The 19656-nt window shown below is 39.6% G+C and overlaps 1 pseudogene; it reads left to right on the top strand.

Annotated features, from left to right (window-relative positions):
• The window catches only part of LOC147987232 (uncharacterized), a 41302-nt pseudogene extending 23212 nt beyond the window's left edge, over positions 1-18090 (top strand).
• Positions 18091-19656: the final 1566 nt, after the last annotated feature.

Genomic DNA, 19656 nt, shown 5'->3' with positions numbered 1-19656 from the left:
CCTATAAGCCCAAAGTGCATCATCTAATTTCTTAGACCAATTCTTCCTGGACCTATTAATAGTCTTTTGCAAAATTAATTTTATTTCTCTATTTCTATGTTCAACTTGACCACTAGACTAAGAATGATAGGGTGATGCAATTCTATGGTTAACATCATACTTAGCAAGCATCTTACGGAAAGCACCATGAATAAAGTGTGAACCACCATCAGTCATTAAATATCTAGGGACTCCAAACCTTGGGAAAATAACTTCCGTAAGCATTTTAATAGAGGTGTTGTGATCAACGCTACTAGTTGGAATAGCTTCTACCCATTTAGTAACATAATCAACAGCAACCAAAAATGTGTATACCCATTAGAGGAAGGAAAAGGTCCCATGTAATCAAATCCCCAAACATCAAATGGTTCAACGGCAAGAGAATAGTTCATAGGCATTTCTTGATGCTTACCAATATTACCCATTCTTTGACATTCATCACAGGATGAGACAAACTTACGAGCATCCTTGAAAAGAGTAGGCCAATAAAATCCAGACTGCAATACCTAGTGAGCAGTTCTATCTCCAGCATGATGCCCTCTGCTACCTCTTTTAGCACTGCGTTGGTTTTCCCCGAAGAGGAAGGGATGATGCAGCAAAGTAGCGTAAGTATTTCCCTCAGTTTTTGAGAACCAAGGTATCAATCTAGTAGGAGGCTATGCGCGAGTCCCTCGCACCTGCACAAAACAAATAAATCCCCGCAACCAACGCAAATAGGGGTTGTCAATCCCTATAGGGCCACTTACCAGAGTGAGATCTGATAGATATGATAAGATAATATTTTTGGTATTTTTATGATAAAGATGCAAAGTAAAATAAAGGCAAAGTAAATGGCAAAGTAAATAACTAAGTAGTAGGAGATTAATATGATAAAGATAGACCTGGGGGGCATAGGTTTCACTAGTGGCTTCTCTCGAGAGCATAAGTATTCTACGGTGGGTGAACAAATTACTGTTGAGCAATTGACAGAATTGAGCATAGTTATGAGAATATCTAGGTATGATCATGTATATAGGCATCACGTCCGAGACAAGTAGACCGACTCCTGCCTGCATCTACTACTATTACTCCACTCATCGACCGCTATCCAGCATGCATCTAGAGTATTAAGTTAAAAATAGAGTAACGCCTTAAGCAAGATGACATGATGTAGAGGGATAGACTCATGCAATATGAAGACAACCCCATCTTGTTATCCTCGATGGCAACAATACAATACGTGCCTTGCTGCCCTTACTGTCACCGGGAAAGGACACCGCAAGATTGAACCCAAAGCTAAGCACTTCTCCCATTGCAAGAAAGATCAATCTAGTAGGCCAAACCAAACTGATAATTCGAAGAGACTTGCAAAGATAACCATCATACATAAAAGAATTCAGAGAAGATTCAAATATTATTCATAGATAGACTTGATCATAAACCCACAATTCATCGGTCTCAACAAACACACCGCAAAAAGAAGATTACATCGAATAGATCTCCACAAGAGAGGGGGAGAACTTTGTATTGAGATCCAAAAAGAGAGAATAAGCCATCTAGCTACTAACTATGGACCCGTAGGTCTGGGGTAAACTACTCACACTTCATCGGAGAGTGATAACCCACAAGTATAGGGGATCGCAATAGTTTTCGATAAGTAAGAGTGTCGAACCCAACGAGGAGCTAAAGGTAGAACAAATATTCCCTCAAGTTCTATCGACCACCGATACAACTCTACGCACGCTTGAAGTTTGCTTTACCTAGAACAAGTATGAAACTAGAAGTACTTTGTAGGTGTTGTCGGATAGGTTTGCAGGATAATAAAGAGTGCGTAAATAAAAAGTAGGGGCTGTTTAGATAAAGAAACAATAAAGTAAATATAGCGAGTGTGGAAAAGTGGTGGTAGGAGTTGTGAAATTTCCCCTAAGCAATTGACTACTTTACTAGACCGATAGGAAGTATTATGTGGGAGAGGCCACTGCTAGCATGGCATCCCTGACTTGGAATTCTATGCACTTATGATTGGAACTATTAGCAAGCATCCGCAACTACTAATGTTCATTAAGGTAAAACCCAACCATAGCATTAAGATATATTGGTCCCCCTTCAATCCCGTATGCATCAATTTCTATGCTAGGTTGAAGCTTCTGTCATTCTTGCCCTCCAATACATAGTCCTATCAACATACAACTAACCCTAGGGTGTGATCCACGCGCACAATCATATGATGGGCACCAAAGGACAGAAACATAACCACAAGCAAATTAAATCAATCATAGCAATTCATCAACCACCGATAGGACAACGAAAATCTACTCACACATCATAGGATGGCAACACATCATTGGATAATAATATGAAGCATAAAGCACCATGTTCAAGTAGAGGGTACAGCGGGTTGCGGGAGAGTGGACCGATGTAGATAGAGGGGGAAGGTGATGGAGATGTTGGTGAAGATGGCATAGGTGTTGGTGTAGATCGCGGTGATGATGATGGCCCCCGGTGGCACTCCGGTGCCATCGGAAGCGAGGGGGAGAGAGCCCCCCTCCTTCTTCTTCTTCCTTGACCTCCTCCCTAGATGGGAGAAGGGTTTCCCCTTTGGTACATGGCCTTCATGGCACGGGAGGGGCGAGAGCCCCTCCGAGATTGGATCTGTCTCTCTGTCTCTCTCTATTTTTTGCGTTCTCCCCTGGCTCTCTTTCACCGTTTCGTGTATATATGGAGATCCGTAACTCCGATTGGCCTAAAACCTTCGCCGTGTTTTTTTTCCGAAAATTAGCTTTCTTGCGGCAAAAGAAGAGCGTCAACCGCCTTTCAGGTGGGTCACGAGGGTCAGGGGCGCGCCCCCCTACCTCGTGCCCACCTCGGACACTGGTTCGCATTGATTTTTCTTCTAGATTTTCCAAATATTCCGAAAAGTATCTCCGTCCGTTTTTATCCCGTTTGGACTCCGTTTGATATGGATATTCTGTGAAACCAGAAACATGCAACAGACAGGAACTGGCACTGGGCACTAGATCAATATGTCAGTCCCAAAAATAGTATAAAAAGTTGCCAAAAGTATATGAAAGTTGTAGAATATTGGCATGGAACAATCAAAAATTATAGATACGATGGAGAAGTATCAGCATCCCCAAGCTTAATTCCTGCTCTTCCTCGAGTAGGTAAATGATAAAAAAGATAATTTTTGATGTGGAATGCTACCTAGCATAATCTTGATCATATGTCTAATCATGGCATGAATATTAAGACACGAGTGATTCAAAGCAATAGTCTATCATTTGACATAAAAACAATAATACTTCAAGCCAACTAATAAAGCAATCATGTCTTTTCAAAATAACAAGGCCAAAGAAAGTTATCCCTACAAAATCATATAGTCTGGCTATGCTCCATCTTCACCACACAAAATACTCACATCATGCACAACCCCGATGACAAGCCAAGCAATTGTTTCATACTTTTGAAGTTCTCAAACCTTTTTAACTTTCACGCAATACATGAGTGTGAGCCATGGACATAGCACTATAGGTGGAATAGAATGGTGGTTGTGGAGAAGACAAAAAAGGAGAAGATAGTCTCACATCAACTAGGCGTATCAACGGGCTATGGAGATGCTCATCAATAGATATCAATGTGAGTGAGTAGGGATTTCCATGCAACGGATGCACTAGAGCTATATGTATATGAAAGCTCTAACTGAAACTAAGTGGGTGTGCATCCAACTTGCTTGCTCATGAAGACCTAGGGCATTTGAGGAAGCCCATCGTTGGAATATACAAGCCAAGCTCTATAATGAAAATTCCCACTAGTGTATGAAAGTGATAACTCAAGAGACTCTCTATATGAAGATCATGGTGCTACTTTGAAGCACAAGTGTGGTAAAAGGATAGTAACATTGCCCCTTCTCTCTTTTTCTCTCATTTTTTTGGGCCTTCTCTTTTTTTGTATGGCCTTTTTTTGGGCCTTCTCTTTTTTTATGGCATTTCTCTTTTTTTGGGGGGCTTGTTTGGCCACTTTTATTTTGATAACCTCACATGGGACAATGTTCTAATAATGATGATCATCACACTTTTATTTACTTACAACTCAATATTACAACTCTATATCTAGAACAAGGATATTACTCTATATGAATGCCTCCGGCGGTGTACCGGGATGTGCAATGATCTAGCGTAGCAATGACATCAAAAAAACGGACAAGCCATGAAAGCATCATGCTAGCTATCTTACGATTATGCAAAGCAATATGACAATGAATGCTCAAGTCATGTATATGATGATGATGGAAGTTGCATGGCAATATATCTCGGAATGGCTATGGAAATGCCATAATAGGTAGGTATGGTGGCTGTTTTGAGGAAGGTATATGGTGGGTTTATGGTACCGGTGAAAGTTGTGCGATACTAGAGAGACTAGCAATGGTGGAAGGGTGAGAGTGCGTATAATCCATGGACTCAACATTAGTCATAAAGAACTCACATACTTATTGAAAAAATCTATTAGTCATAGAAACAAAGTACTATGTGCATGCTCCTAGGGAGATAGATTGGTAGGAAAAGACCATCGCTCATCCCCGACCGCCACTCATAAGGAAGACAATCAATAAATACCTCATGCTCCAACTTCGTTACATAATGGTTCACCATACGTGCATCCTACGGGAATCACAAACCTCAACACAAGTATTTCTACAATTCACAACCACCCACTAGCATGACTCTAATATCACCATCTTTATATCGCAAAACTATTGCAAGGAATCAAACACATCATATTCAGTGATCTACAAGTTTTATGTAGGATTTTATGACTAACCATGTGAATGACCAATTCCTGTCATCTCTCTAAATAGATATAAGTGAAGCAAGAGAGTTTAATTCTTTCTACAAAAGATATGCCCATGATCTAACAAATATAAGTGAAGCAAAAGAGCATTCTACAAATGGTGGTTGTCTATGTAAAGAGAAACAGGCAATCCAAACTTCAAATGATATAAGTGAAGCACATGAAGCATTCTATAAAGCCATACTCAAAATATATAAGTGAAGTGCAATGAGAATTCTATAAATCAACCAAGGACTATCTCATACCAGCATGGTGCATAAAAGAAAAATGAAAAGTAAATGCAAAAGACGCTCCAAGATTGCACATATCGCATGAACGAAACGAATCCGAAAACATACCGATACTTGTTGAAGAAAGAGGGGATGCCTTCCGGGGCATCCCCAAGCTTAGACGCTTGAGGCTCCTTGAATATTTACTTGGGGTGCCTCAGGCATCCCCAAGCTTGAGCTCTTGCCTCTCTTCCTTCTTCTCACATCGAGACCTTCTCGATCATCGAACACTTCATCCACACAAAACTTCAACAGAAAACTCGGTAAGATCCGTTCGTATAATAAAGCAAATCACTACTCTAAGTACTGTTGCAAACCAATTCATATTTTATTTTTGCATTGTGTCTACTGTAATATAACTTTTTCATGGCTTAATCCACTAATATAAATTGATAGTTTCATCAAAACAAGCAAACTATGCATCAAAAACAGAATCTGTCTAAAACAGAACAGTCTGTAATAATCTGAACATTCACCATACTTATGGTACTTGAAAAATTCTACCAAAATTAGGAAAAATAAAAAAATTGTATAGGAAGACATAGCAAAAATAATCAGAACCATTTGACATTCTAGCTAAAAATGTAAAATCGCGCACTACAGCCAAAGTTTCTGTCCTGCACCATACAAACCATCAAGCAAATGTAAATATCCTAAAGGCAAACCTTGGCACATTATTTTTATTTCTAAACTTTATAAAAGCACACAACAGAAATAAATGACTCTCTAAAACTTCCGGGTTGTCTCCCTGGCAGCCCTTTCTTTAAAGCCATTAAGCTAGGCATATAGTGCTCAAGTAATGGATCCACCCGGATCCCAAGGTATATCAAAGCCAATTTTAATTAACAATGATTTGTAATTTAGTGGTGAGCACAAGGTAACATATATCATGTAATGACGGAGTCTAACTCTCTTCCTATGCATCAGCATGTCATAAAAGAACAATTCATGCACACAAAGTAAAGGCCAATGCATAGTATAAACAGTTTCTTGCAATTTTATCGTATTGGAAACATAGAGAGGTGGAGATATAGTTCCTCTCTCATAATAATTGCAAGTAGGAGCAGCAAGAACATGCATATTATATTCATCAAAATCATCATGTGCAACAGTAAAAGGCAACCCATCAATATAATCCTTAATAAGTGCAAACTTCTCCGTTATAGTGTAGTCAGGAGAATTCAAAAAGATAATAGAACTATCATGCGTGGGTGCAATAACAACAATTTCATGTTTAACATAAGGAGCTATAGCAAGTTCATATCCATAAGCATAATTCATATTGGCATCTTGGCCACAAGCATAGCAAGCAACATCAAAAAGGGATATTTCAGAAGAATCAACGGGATCATAACAATCATCCTCTGGTAAGCACGAAGGGAAATTAAACAATGTATGAGTTGAAGTGTTACTCTCATTAGAAGGTGGGCACGGGTGATCAATCTGCTCTTCCTCCTTTTGTTCTTCGCTCTCCTCCTCATCTTTTTCATCCAATGAGCTCACAGTTTCATCAACTTCTTCTTCCATAGATTCCTGCAAAATATTAGTCTCTTCTTGGACAGCGGAGACTTTCTCAATAAGTGCATTAATTTTGGAATTGTATTCATAATTCTCATAGCAATATTTGAGGATATCTAAATTTTCAGATATATAAACAGCATCATCAAAATCTTCAAACTCTTTACACATAGATTCAATTTCATAAGCACCCATAAAAGCAACAAATTCTTCTATTTGTTCCACATCATAGTAATCATATATACCATTAGCATAAGAAGCTAAGGTTTGATTATCATTGAATTTGCATGAAAAGGGAAGGTGTGGAGCCTTCATCCTAGAGCAACAAGTATAATCATAACTCACGCATAATTGCCAAGCATACCACTTCAATATATGAATTTGATCCCATAATAGTTTCCCTTTTTGTGTCAAGCGATAATCCCTAAAGTATTCACGTTGATCCAACGTTACTCCCATTACATAATTAAATGGGGTTTTCTCAGGATTATTAAAGTAGTACATAATATCTTTCACATAACCAGCATCGAGGGTTTTAGGAGGTTCCCCATCTCCATGAGCAGAAAGTACACCTAATTTTTTTGGTATTTAGTGTTCCATATTCATAACTAAAGATAGATAACAACTAAGAACAGAAAATAAAAATTACTTTGTGATAAAGCAAACAAGCACGCACGAGAATACTCACCCCACGCTATTGCTCCCTGGCAACGGCGCCAGAAAAAGGTCTTGATAACCCACAAGTATAGGGGATCGCAACAGTTTTCGATAAGTAAGAGTGTCGAACCCAACGAGGAGCTAAAGGTAGAACAAATATTCCCTCAAGTTCTATCGACCACTGATACAACTCTACGCACGCTTAACGTTCGCTTTACCTAGAACAAGTATGAAACTAGAAGTACTTTGTAGGTGTTGTCGGATAGGTTTGCAGGATAATAAAGAGTACGTAAATAAAAAGTAGGGGTTGTTTAGATAAACAATAAAGTAAATATAGCGAGTGTGGAAAAGTGGTGGTAGGAGTTGTGAAATTTCCCCTAAGCAATTGACTACTTTACTAGACCGATAGCAAGTATTATGTGGGAGAGGCCATTGCTAGCATGTCATCCTTGACTTGGAATTCTATGCACTTATGATTGGAACTATTAGCAAGCATCCGCAACTACTAATGTTCATTAAGGTAAAACCCAACCATAGCATTAAGATATATTGGTCCCCCTTCAATCCCGTATGCATCAATTTCTATGCTAGGTTGAAGCTTCTGTCATTCTTGCCCTCCAATACATAGTCCTATCAACATACAACTAACCCTAGGGTGTGATCCACGCGCACAATCATATGATGGGCACCAAAGGACAGAAACATAACCACAAGCAAATTAAATCAATCATAGCAATTCATCAACCACCGATAGGACAACGAAAATCTACTCAGACATCATAGCATGGCAACACATCATTGGATAATAATATGAAGTATAAAGCACCATGTTCAAGTAGAGGGTACAGCGGGTTGCGGGAGAGTGGACCGCTGTAGATAGAGGGGGGAAGGTGATGGAGATGTTGGTGAAGATGGCAGAGGTGTTGGTGTAGATCGCGGTGATGATGATGGCCCCCGGTGGCACTCCGGTGCCATCGGAAGCGAGGGGGAGAGAGCCCCCCCTCCTTCTTCTTCTTCCTTGACCTCCTCCCTAGATGGGAGAAGGGTTTCCCCTATGGTCCATGGCCTTCATGGCACGGGAGGGGCGAGAGCCCCTCCGAGATTGGATCTGTCTCTCTGTCTCTCTCTGTTTTTTGCGTTCTCCCTGGCTCTGTTTCACCGTTTCGTGTATATATGGAGATCCGTAACTCCGATTGGCCTGAAACCTTTGCCGTGATTTTTTTCCAAAAATTATCTTTCTTGTGGCAAAATAAGAGCGTCAACCGCCTTACAGGTGGGTCACGAGGGTCAGGGGCGCGCCCCCCTACCTTGTGCCCACCTCGGACACTGGTTCACGTTGATTTTTCTTCCAGATTTTCCAAATATTCTGAAAAGTATCTCCGTCCGTTTTTATCCCGTTTGGACTCCGTTTGATATGGATGTTCTGCGAAACCAAAAACATGCAACAGACAGGAACTGGCACTGGGCAGTGGATCAATATGTTAGTCCCAAAAATAGTATAAAAGTTGCCAAAAGTATATGAAAGTTGTAGAATATTGGCATGGAACAATCAAAAATTATAGATACGACGGAGACGTATCAGAGAGGCTATGGTGTTGATGTAGAAGCCCTTCGTGATTGATGCCCCCTCCGGCGGAGCTCCGGAACAGGCCCCAAGATGGGATCTCGTGGATACAGAAAGTTACGGCGGTGGAATTAGGGTTTTGGCTCCGTATCTGATCGTTTGGGGGTACGTGGATATATATAGGAGGAAGAAGTACGTTGGTGGAGCAACAGGGGGCCCACGAGGGTGGAGGGCGCGCCTGGGGGGTAGGCGCGCCCCCTTCCTCGTGGCCTCCTGTTACGTGTCTTGACGTAGGGTCCAAGTCTCCTGAGTTGTATTCGATGAGAAAATCACGTTCCCGAAGGTTTCATTCCGTTTGGACTCCGATTGATATCCCTTTTCTTCGAAACCCTAAAACAGGCAAAAAACAGCAATTCTGGGCTGGGCCTCCGGTTAATAGGTTAGTCCCAAAAATAATATAAAAGTGGATAATAAAGCCCAATAATGTCCAAAACAGTAGATAATATAGCATGGAGCAATCAAAAATTATAGATACGTTGGAGACGTATCACCCTCCATAAGACTCGGAGTGACATTTCTGTAGGATTTGTCCATGTTCATGCTCAGGTACACAACGTCTAAAATACCATCTACTCCTTTATAAAGATGTGGGCCATCCCAAAAGTAATGTCTCAAATCATAGAAGATTTTTTTCTTTTGTTGATACGTAAAGTTAGGTGGCAAATATTTAGCAACAATGTAATTAGCATAGTCAGCATACCAAGGAGTACCATTAGCAACATTTATTGCAACTAACTGCTCATCAGGAAAACTATCATCAATAGACAAGTTATCAGCTACAGGGTTCTCAGCTCCTTTTCTATCAATAATATGCAAATCAAATTCTTGTAACGAGAACCCAACGAATAAGTCTAGGTTTAGCATCTTTCTTTTCCATAAGATATCTAATATCAGCATGGTCTGTGTGAATAGTTACTTTGGAATCAACAATATAAGGTCTAAACTTATCACAAGCAAACACCACTACTAAGAATTCTTTTCAGTAGTAGCATAATTTCTTTGAGCACTGTCTAGAGTTTTACTAGCATAATGAATAACATTCAATTTCTTATCAACTCTTTGTCCTAGAACAGCACCAACAGCATAATCACTATCATCACACATAATTTCAAAAGGAAAATTCCAATCAGGTGGTTGAACACTAGGTGCGGTAATAAAAGCTTTCTTGAGTGTTTCAAAGGTTACCATAAAGTGGCACTTCTCCCAATTCTAGACGAGATTTGTTTGTTCACATCTCTGCAAAACTCGATCAAGATTGCTTAAACAATCGTCAAAAGACTTCCCATAAATAGAGAAGTCATCCATGAAAACCTCAACAATCTTTTCACAAAACTCAGAGAATATTGTAGTCATACATCTTTGAAAGGTAGCGGGTGCATTACATAAACCAAAAGGCATATGTCTATAAGCATAGGTTCCAAAAGGACAAGTAAAAGTGGTCTTTTCTTGATCAGGTTGAGAAACAGGTATTTGTGAAAAGCCAGAATATCCATCAAGGAAGCAAAAGTGCGTGTGCTTAGATAATCTTTAAAGCATTTGATCAATAAAAGGCAAGGGGTAACGATCTTTTCTAGTTGCTTTATTTAATTTCCTGGAATCAATTACCATTCTATAGCTTGTAACAATTCTTTGTGGAATAAGTTCATTTTTATCATTAGGAACAACAGGTATACCTCCTTTCTTAGGGACACAATGAACAAGACTTACCCATCTACTATCAGCTATAGGATAGATTATACCTGCTTCCAGAAGTTTTAATATTTCCGTTCTTACCACCTCTTTCATCTTTGGATTTAACCGACGTTGGTGATCAACAACTAGTTTAGCATTATGTTCCATATTAATTTTGTGCTGACATGGAGTGGGACTAATGCCCTTTAAATCATCAAGAGTATATCCAATAGCAGCTCGGTGCTTCCTTAGAACTTTCAATAATCTTTCTTCTTCATGTTCTGAAAGTTAGCACTGATAATAATAGGATATATCTTCTTTTCATCAAGATAAGCATATTTCAAAGTGTCTGGCAATTGTTTTAATTCAAACACAGGATCACCTTTAGGTGGAGGAGGACCTCCAAGAGTTTCAATACGTAAATTGTGTTTAAGTAGAGGACGTTGTTCGAAGAAAATATTATCTATTTGATTTCTTTCGTGCATATGTAAATCATTCTCATGGTCTAGCAAGTATTGCTCTAAAGGATCAGTAGGTGGCACAACAATAGAAGCAAGACCATTGAATTCATCCTTACTAGGCAATTATTTTTCATGGTAATTTCTAGTAAACTTGGAAAATTAAGAGACTCATCACCAAAGCTAACTTCCACAGTTTGTTTCTGGCAATCTATCCTAGCATTAACTGTGTTCAAGAAAGGTCTATCAAAGATAATGGGACAGAAGTCATCAGATGGAGTACCAAGAACAAGAAAATTGGTAGGATATTTTGTTTTCCCACATAGGACTTCAACATCTCTGACAATCCCAACTAGTGATATATTGTCTCTATTTGCAAGTTTAATAGTAACATCTATGTCTTCTATCTCAACAGGTGCTATTTCCTCCCTAATTTATTGATATAACTTGAGGGGAATAGCACTCACACTAGCACCCATATCACATAAACCATAATAACAGTGATCTCCTATTTTAACTGAAATGACACGCATGCCAACAACAGGTATATGTTTATCTTTTCCATCAGGTTTAGCAATTCTAGCAGCTTCTTCACAGAAGTAGATAACATTCCCATCCACATCTTCTTCCAAGAGATCTTTAACTATAGCAATATTAGGTTCAACTCTAATTTGTTCATCTGGTTTAGGTGTTCTAACAGAGCTTTTTTTAACAATAGTTGAAACTTTATCATGTTCCTTTATCCTAACAGGAAAAGGAGGTTTCTCAAAATAAGCAGTAGGAACAACTAGATCAACATTATAAAGTATAGTTTCTTCTTTAACTGATACTGGTTCTTTAATTTCTTCTTTAATAGGTGGTTGATATCTAATCCACTTATCTTTAGGGAGTTCAACATGAGTAGCAAAAGATTCACAAAAGGAGGCTACTATCTCAGAGTCAAGTCCATATTTAGTGCTAAACTTTTGAAAAGCATTAGTGTCCACAAAATATTTAACACAATCATACTTAAGCTTTATACCTGACTCTTTACCTTCGTCAAGTTCCCAATCTTCAGGGTTGCGTTTAATTCTTTCCAAAAGATCCCACAGGAATTCAATAGTCCTCTTCATAAAAGAACCAGCACAAGAAGTATCCAGCATGGTTTGATCATTACGAGAAAGTCGAGCATAAAAATTCTGAATAATAATTTCTCTTGAGAGCTCGTGATTGGGGCATGAATATAACATTGACTTAAGCCTCCCCCAAGCTAGAGCGATACTTTCTCTTTCACGAGGCCAGAAATTATATATATAATTCCGATCACGATGAACTAGATGCATAGGATAATTTTTTTTGGTGAAACTCCAATTTCAAACGATTCCAATTCCATGATCCAATATCATCACATAGCCTATACCATGCCAATGCTTTTCCCTTCAAAGGTAAAGGGAAAACCTTTTTCATAACTTCATCCCTGGGTAAACTTGTAAGTTTAAACAATCCACAAATTTGTTCCACATGTATCAAGTGCATATCAGGATGTTCAGTTCCATCTCCTGCATAAGGATTAGCTAGCAGTTGTTCTATCATACCCATAGGAATTTCATATTCAATATTTTCAATAGGTGTTGTAGGTTGGGGTGCAATTGATTGTGGTTCCGGACGAGGTGAAGATACCCCGAACATACCCCTCAAAGGATTGTTTTCCATAGTAACAAGTAACAATAAATTTCAGCACACTATATAAATGTTTCCTTACCAAATTCCACTTACCAAAGGCGCTTCACTCCCCGGCAACAGTGCTAGAAAATAGCCTTGATGACCCATAGGTATAGGGGGTCAATTGTAGCTCTTTTTGATAAGTAAGAGTGTCGAACCCTACGAGGAGCAGAAGGAAATGACAAGTAGTTTTTAGTAAGTTATTGTCTGCAAGTGCTGAAATTGTAAGTAGCGAGTAGTTTGGTAGAAAGATAATCTCGAACAAGCAAGTAACGATAATTGCAACAAGTATGCAGCAAGGTATCCCAATCCTTTTGAGGCAAAGGACGGGCCAAAACGGTCTCTTATGATAAGCAAAGCGTTCTTGAGGGTACACGGGAATTTCATCTAGTCACTTTCGTCATGTTGGTTTGATTTGTGTTCGCTACTTTGATAATTTGACATGTGGGTGGACCAGTGCTTAGGTGTTGTTCTTACTTGAACAAACCTCCTACTTATTATTAACCCTCCGCAAGCATCCGCAACTGCGAGAAAAGTATTAAGGATAAATCCTAACCATAACATTAAATTCTAGGATCCAATCGGTCCCTTATGGAATAGTGCATAAACTGAGGTTTAGGTTTCTGTCACTCTCGCAACCCACCATCTATTTACTACTCCACAATGCATTCCCTTAGGCCCAAATATGGTGAAGTGTCATGTAGTTGACGTTCACATGACACCACTAAGGGAATCACAACATACATACTATCAAAATATCAAACACATATCAAATTCACATGATTACTTGCAACATAATTTATCCCGTGACCTCAAGAACGAAAGTAACTACTCACAATCAACAAACATTCTCATGATCGGAGGGGTATTAATATGCATAATGGATCTGAACATATAATCTTCCACCAAATAAACCATATAGTAATCAACTACAAGTTGTAATCAACACTACTAGCCACCCCTAGCAACAATCTATAGTTCCAGTCATTGTTGAGGAAATCGTTAACTGGTAGCTGCTCGGTCGGCTGGTGAGTAGGGGATTAATAGGCTAATCAGCAAGTTAATCGGCCATTTAATCAATTAATCAGACGATTTATCGGGTAATCGGCTACTCGGGGACCCTATGAGTAGGGATTAATCGGCAAGTTAACTGGTTAATCGGATGAATTCTTGAACAGGGGTTCCAGTAACAAGATTGAATACAAGAGATGAACTAGGGTTTGAGATGAGATGGTGTTGGTGAAGATGTTGATGGAGATTGCCCTCCCTAAGATGGAAGAGTTGTTGGTGATGATGATGACGATGATTTCCCTCTTTGGGAGGGAAGTTCCCCAGGCAGCATCGCTCCGCCAGAGGGCAAAAGTGCTCCTGCCCCCTTTCCGCCTCGAGACGGCAGCGCTCCATCCCGAAAGTATTATTGTGATTTTTTCTAGGTCAAAATCACTTATATACCAGAAGATGGGCACCGGAGGTGGGCCAAGGAGGCCACAACCCACCAGGGCACGCCAGGGGGGCCTGGTGCGCCCAGGTGGGTTGTGCCCACCCGGTGCCCCCCTTCTGGTACTTATTGATTCTAATATTTCTTATATATTCCATAAAAAATCTTCGTAAAGTTTTAGCCCATTTGGAGTTGTGCAGAATAGGTGGCCTGACGTAGCTTTTCCATGTCTAGATTTCCAGCTGCTGGAATTCCCCCTCTTGGTGTGTTCCTTAGAAATTATGAGAGAAAAGGCATTAGAATTACTCCAAAAAGCATTACTATGGACAAAAAATTGTAAATAACAGTAAGAAAACATGATGCAAAATGGACGTATCACCATGTCATCATAGGTCCCACCTCAACGATTCTATTGCAGTGTCATCCTTTTCTGCCCCTGCTGCCCCGCACGATGAAGGAGCCAAGGAGGAGTCGTCGCTTTGCCTAAATATTTTTCCACATCGGCTCAATGAATCCTGACCCAGTCACCTCCCCCATTAACTCCCCCACCCTTTCCCAATTAACCACCCCGCCAATTGATTTCCATAACTGATCCTATTCATCTTCTCTGCATAATTGCAGGAGTAACAAGTGGAGCGATTCCTCCCCTATAAGCTTCCATCTTCGTCAGAGTTTGTTTCCCTTTAAGCTTCTGTCCACACCACATCAAATATTCAAGTAATCGGATTTCTCCCTTAGCATACTGGAGATGGCTAATTTGAAGTCCCGACATTCCACGCCTTGATCCATGCCCATCGCCTCCTGGTAAATCTCGTGGAGGAGGAGTGTGGAGGCTTCTACAACCAATCGATGGGAAACGATTGGCTCTGCCGCGCAGCCACCGTCCGCGGTGTCACTTTACTTCTCCTACCTGGCCGAGTTTAACAATTGTTCGCTCGTCATCACCATTCTTGGATCTCCATCGCCAGTTCATCAATTTCTTCACCACACGGTATGGCTCACCTACCCTACCTTGGCATTTGCCGCCGTCTAGATCTTATACATGTGTGCATAGATTGATCCCATCCATTGGCACCACGAGCAATGAACAAACTCACGCTGCCACAAATCCCCACAGGGAATGACTACCTAAAGGGCTAGCTCCTAAAGGAATGCATAAGAGTACATATTGTCGTTCATGTACTCATGTTTGGTTATTGCATTATCAAATCTTTGCGTGCATGCATATCCTTCCATGTAGGTTGATTCCCCAAATTGATTTTTTGTTTTTTTTAAAGTTCAAGTATTAACGTTTCTTTGTTTTAGATGGTAACCTCATTGCAAATTTTCTACTGATCTGATTTTCTTTAGCAGGTTACGTCAATCACTTACTGGATCCCTTTGAGATAGGTGATGCTACCATTCACTGGAGATAAAACATGCTCCATCATTCTGTTAGTAGATTTGGATCGATTTTGCATAGATTTTAGTATCATCCATCATAAAAATAACCTATGAAGAAATTACCTTACAAAGTACGCCAATATTTTCTGATGGTATGACACCCCTAATCTTATTTTGTTGTTCAACACATCTACTATTTGCAAATATTTGTGTGTGTTGAATGTATTTATGAATAATCAATATAACCTGATGTTTGCAAGTAACTCTTTTCTTAGATCCTCTAGTTGTCTCCCAATCATTCTTGTATGTTAATGTCACGAGTTACTTCAGCATATATGCGGACTCGAGAATTTTGACAACAATAGGTCTGAATAATTGAAGGCACGTGATAAAAAACAGTTGAAGGAATATCAACATATTTTTTCCATCCATTCTCACTAGTCTTTCATGGACCTAAAGTTGTATTGTGAAACAAGATACAAATTGGTTGAGAGTTGTCAAAACTCCAATGGATATGCATCAGTAGTGATCACTACTTATTTTTTTTCTAAACTCTATATTCAGTATTTTTCTAGTATGATTTTGTATTTGTTATCTACGATGACAACTTTGGTGGTTGTGCTTTCAAATGCTAATTTCCCTATCTATAGACAATAGAAGTAAGAATATGTCCTCCTATAATTTTCATTGCAGATTATTATTTTTTGATTGTTACTGAATTGTTTCAGTTCTACACCTTCAATTCGGCTTTGTGCAATTGGTAAGATTTATTTTACTAATTCATCTTCATTGTCATAGTTGTTCGACTTAACGTGCATGTTATTGTTTTGGACATGTTATCTTGACTTACCAAACCATGATTTTTATTGTATTAATTGGAATGGAATAGACATAATGCATAAAATGCTTATGGAATACCATGTTTAATCATTGTTATGAAAGTTCTTCACCGTGGTAAATTTAACACTACTTTATTCCATTCCGAAACTTATTTTTCTAGATAATTTTCTATAATATTGCTTTCACGGAATGTAGTAGAGGTTGAATCCATACTGCCAGAAATCATATGTTTCTGTTTGCACCATCGTGCAACTCTTCCTACAAACTATATTTTTCCAATTTTCAAGTGTGCCCTATCAGAGTGGCCATTTATTATCTCCACCACTGAAATCCACATAAAACCTATCAGACAGATATGAACAGAATTTTCGCATATCCTGTTTCATATCATGTTCCTCTCCACCACTGAAATCCACAGAAAACCTATCAGACAGATATGAACAGAACTTGTGCCATGGAACATTACTAGAGGCATATCATATTCCTCTCCACCACTGAACAGAAGTGGTTGCAATTCAGTGGTGGAGAGGAACAGGATATGCCTCTAGTAATGTTCCATGGAACAAGTTCTGTTCATAACTGTCTGATAGGTTTTCTGTGGATTCTGCCTGTGATATTGTCAACTCTTTTCATGCAGCGCAGCAGACAACTACACTTACTGCTTATGTAGAACCGTTTGAGCAGCTAATGAATATTATGAGAAGAGAAAATCCTGCAATTCCAGATGATTACTATGTCTCTAGTTTTGTGTCAGGATTAAGCACTTACATTAAGAGCTGTGTGGAGTGTTTTAAGCCCAAAGATATGCAAACTGTTGTATGGTATGCTAGGAGAATGGAAAAGGCCCAACCACAAAATCAAGTAATGCAAAACCAAGAAGACAGGTTCTTTTTTATCAGCCCAAGCAAGCTGTTGTAAGCACTACACCTAATAGAAACACTATTATTCAACAAGCTAAACAGAATCAAGTATGCTACAAGTATAGAGAACCATGGGTGCCTGGTCACAAAGAGCACAAATTCAAGCCCTGCAAGCTCAGGACAATGAGAATCCCGAAACAATATATGTGACAGATTTTGATGATCCTGACTTGGAAAATGCTGAGCCTCCTCCAGATGAAACAGTGATGCAAGTGTTAATGCATGCTGCCATGGGCATTGGAGCTGCTAAAAACACTTTCATCTTGATAGTTAAAGTAGGCAACACCACTGCCACAGCTTTGGTAGACAGTGGTAGCACCTCTACATTTGTTTCACCTAAGATGGCTGGAAAATTACCTGTTACTGCCAGTCCTACCCCCAAGGTAAAAGTGGTGGTTGCCAGTGGAGGAATATTATGGAGTGAATTCACAGCAAGGAACTGTTCCTATGAAATACAAGGCCACAAATTTTCTGATACTTCCAGAGTGTTGAAATTGAAGGGATATGATATGATATTAGGAGTGGACTGGGTGAGGAAATATAGCCAATTCAGATGGACTTCATCAAAATGGAGATGAGAATATCTGTCAATAGTGGACAGTTCATAACATTTTTGGATGAAACTGTACCACTTGCTGATGTAACTGAAACTACTGAGAATACAGATAAGCTGTTGGAACAAGCCGTCTGTGGATTTTTCTTGTTCACCACTTCTGGCTATGATGTGGTACCTGTATCCCAATAAATTCCTTCAGAACTACAACCCCTTTTAGATGAGTATGAGAAAGTATTTCAAGAGCCTACTAGACTGCCACCTAGTAGACCCTGTGATCACAGAATCCCACTCATAGATGGTGCTAAAGTGGTTAACCAGAGACCTTGCAGAGTCCCTCATCACCAGATCAGAATGACTGAGGAGGACATCCCTAAAACAACATTTTCCACACATATGGGCCCGTTTGAATTCCTAGTGATGTCATTTGGACTTACTAATGGACCTCCAACTTTCCAAGCTCTTATGAACTTCTTGTTTGGTCACCTAAAATTTGTTGTGGTTTTCTTTGATGACATATTGGTCTTCAGTTTCTCTTTGGCAGAGCATAAAGTCCATCTAGGTGTTTGACATTATGCAAACCAACAAGCTTTATGCTAGAATGGACAAGTGTTCCTTTGGACAGCAGGAAATAGAGTATTTGGGACATGTAATCAACTCAGAAGGAGTGTCTACTGACCCCTCTAAAATCAAAGCTATTCAGGACTGGCCAACACCAACTAGTGTCATTGAACTGAGAAGTTTCTTGTGTTTAAGTGGCTACTACAGGAGATTTATCCAAGGGTATGGCATCATTTGTAGACCTCTCTTTGATTGCTTAAAAAAGGATGCTTTCTCTTGGAAGGAAGAGCAAACAAAGGCTTTCCTAGCACTCAAACAGAAGCTCACTAACACCCCTGTGTTGGCCCTGCCTGACTTTACTAAACCCTTCATACTATAAGTTGATGCTTGTGGTTATGGTTTGGGAGTTGTGTTAATGCAAGAAGGGAAACATATATCTTATTCTGGCAAGAGCATTGGACCTAAAGCTGCTGCAATGTCAACTTATGACAAGGAGGCTCTTGCCATAATTGAGGCTGTGAAAAAGTGGAGACGCTACTTCTTAGCAACTGCCTTGGTCATAAGAACAGACCAGGAGAGCCTGAAATATATTCAGGAACAGAAAATCACTGAAGGCATTCAACACAAATTGCTGCTGAAGTTGCTGGGATACAATTTCACTATTGATCATAAAAAGGGGAAGGAAACAGGGGTGCTGATGCATTATCAAGAGTCAAATGCATGGTTTCTGCACTGACTGCTAGTGCTGTAACTTCAACTTGGGTGAAAGAAGTAGTTAAGAGCTACAGTCAAGCTAGCAAGATAAAAGAGCTAATTGTTGAATGTATTGTGGTTGCACCTGGCACTACTGCTTACTCCTTTAGAAATGGCATACTCAGGTTTCACAACAAAATTGTGGTGGGAACAACAACTACTTTGAGATAAGGAAATACTCAAAACCTTACATAATTCTGAGTTAGGGGGCATTCTGGTGAAAGAGCTACTTACCATAGAGTGAAGTTAGTATTCCATTGGCAAGGAATGAAGCAGGATGTTGTTGCATTTGTCAAAACTTGTCATGTATGCCAGTTGAACAAAGCAGAGCACTCTCCTTACCCTGGACTCCTAGAACCCCTGCATGTGCCAGACTTTACTCAGGCACATGTAAGCATGGATTTTGTAGAAGGGTTGCCAACTTCTGAGCACAAAATTTTAATT

This window comes from Triticum urartu, chromosome 2A, assembly GCF_056163025.1.
Source record: "Triticum urartu cultivar PI428250 chromosome 2A, HENAU_Tu73, whole genome shotgun sequence".
NCBI classification, from domain to species: Eukaryota; Viridiplantae; Streptophyta; class Magnoliopsida; order Poales; family Poaceae; genus Triticum; species Triticum urartu.
This window is presented reverse-complemented; position numbering and strand designations above follow the sequence as displayed.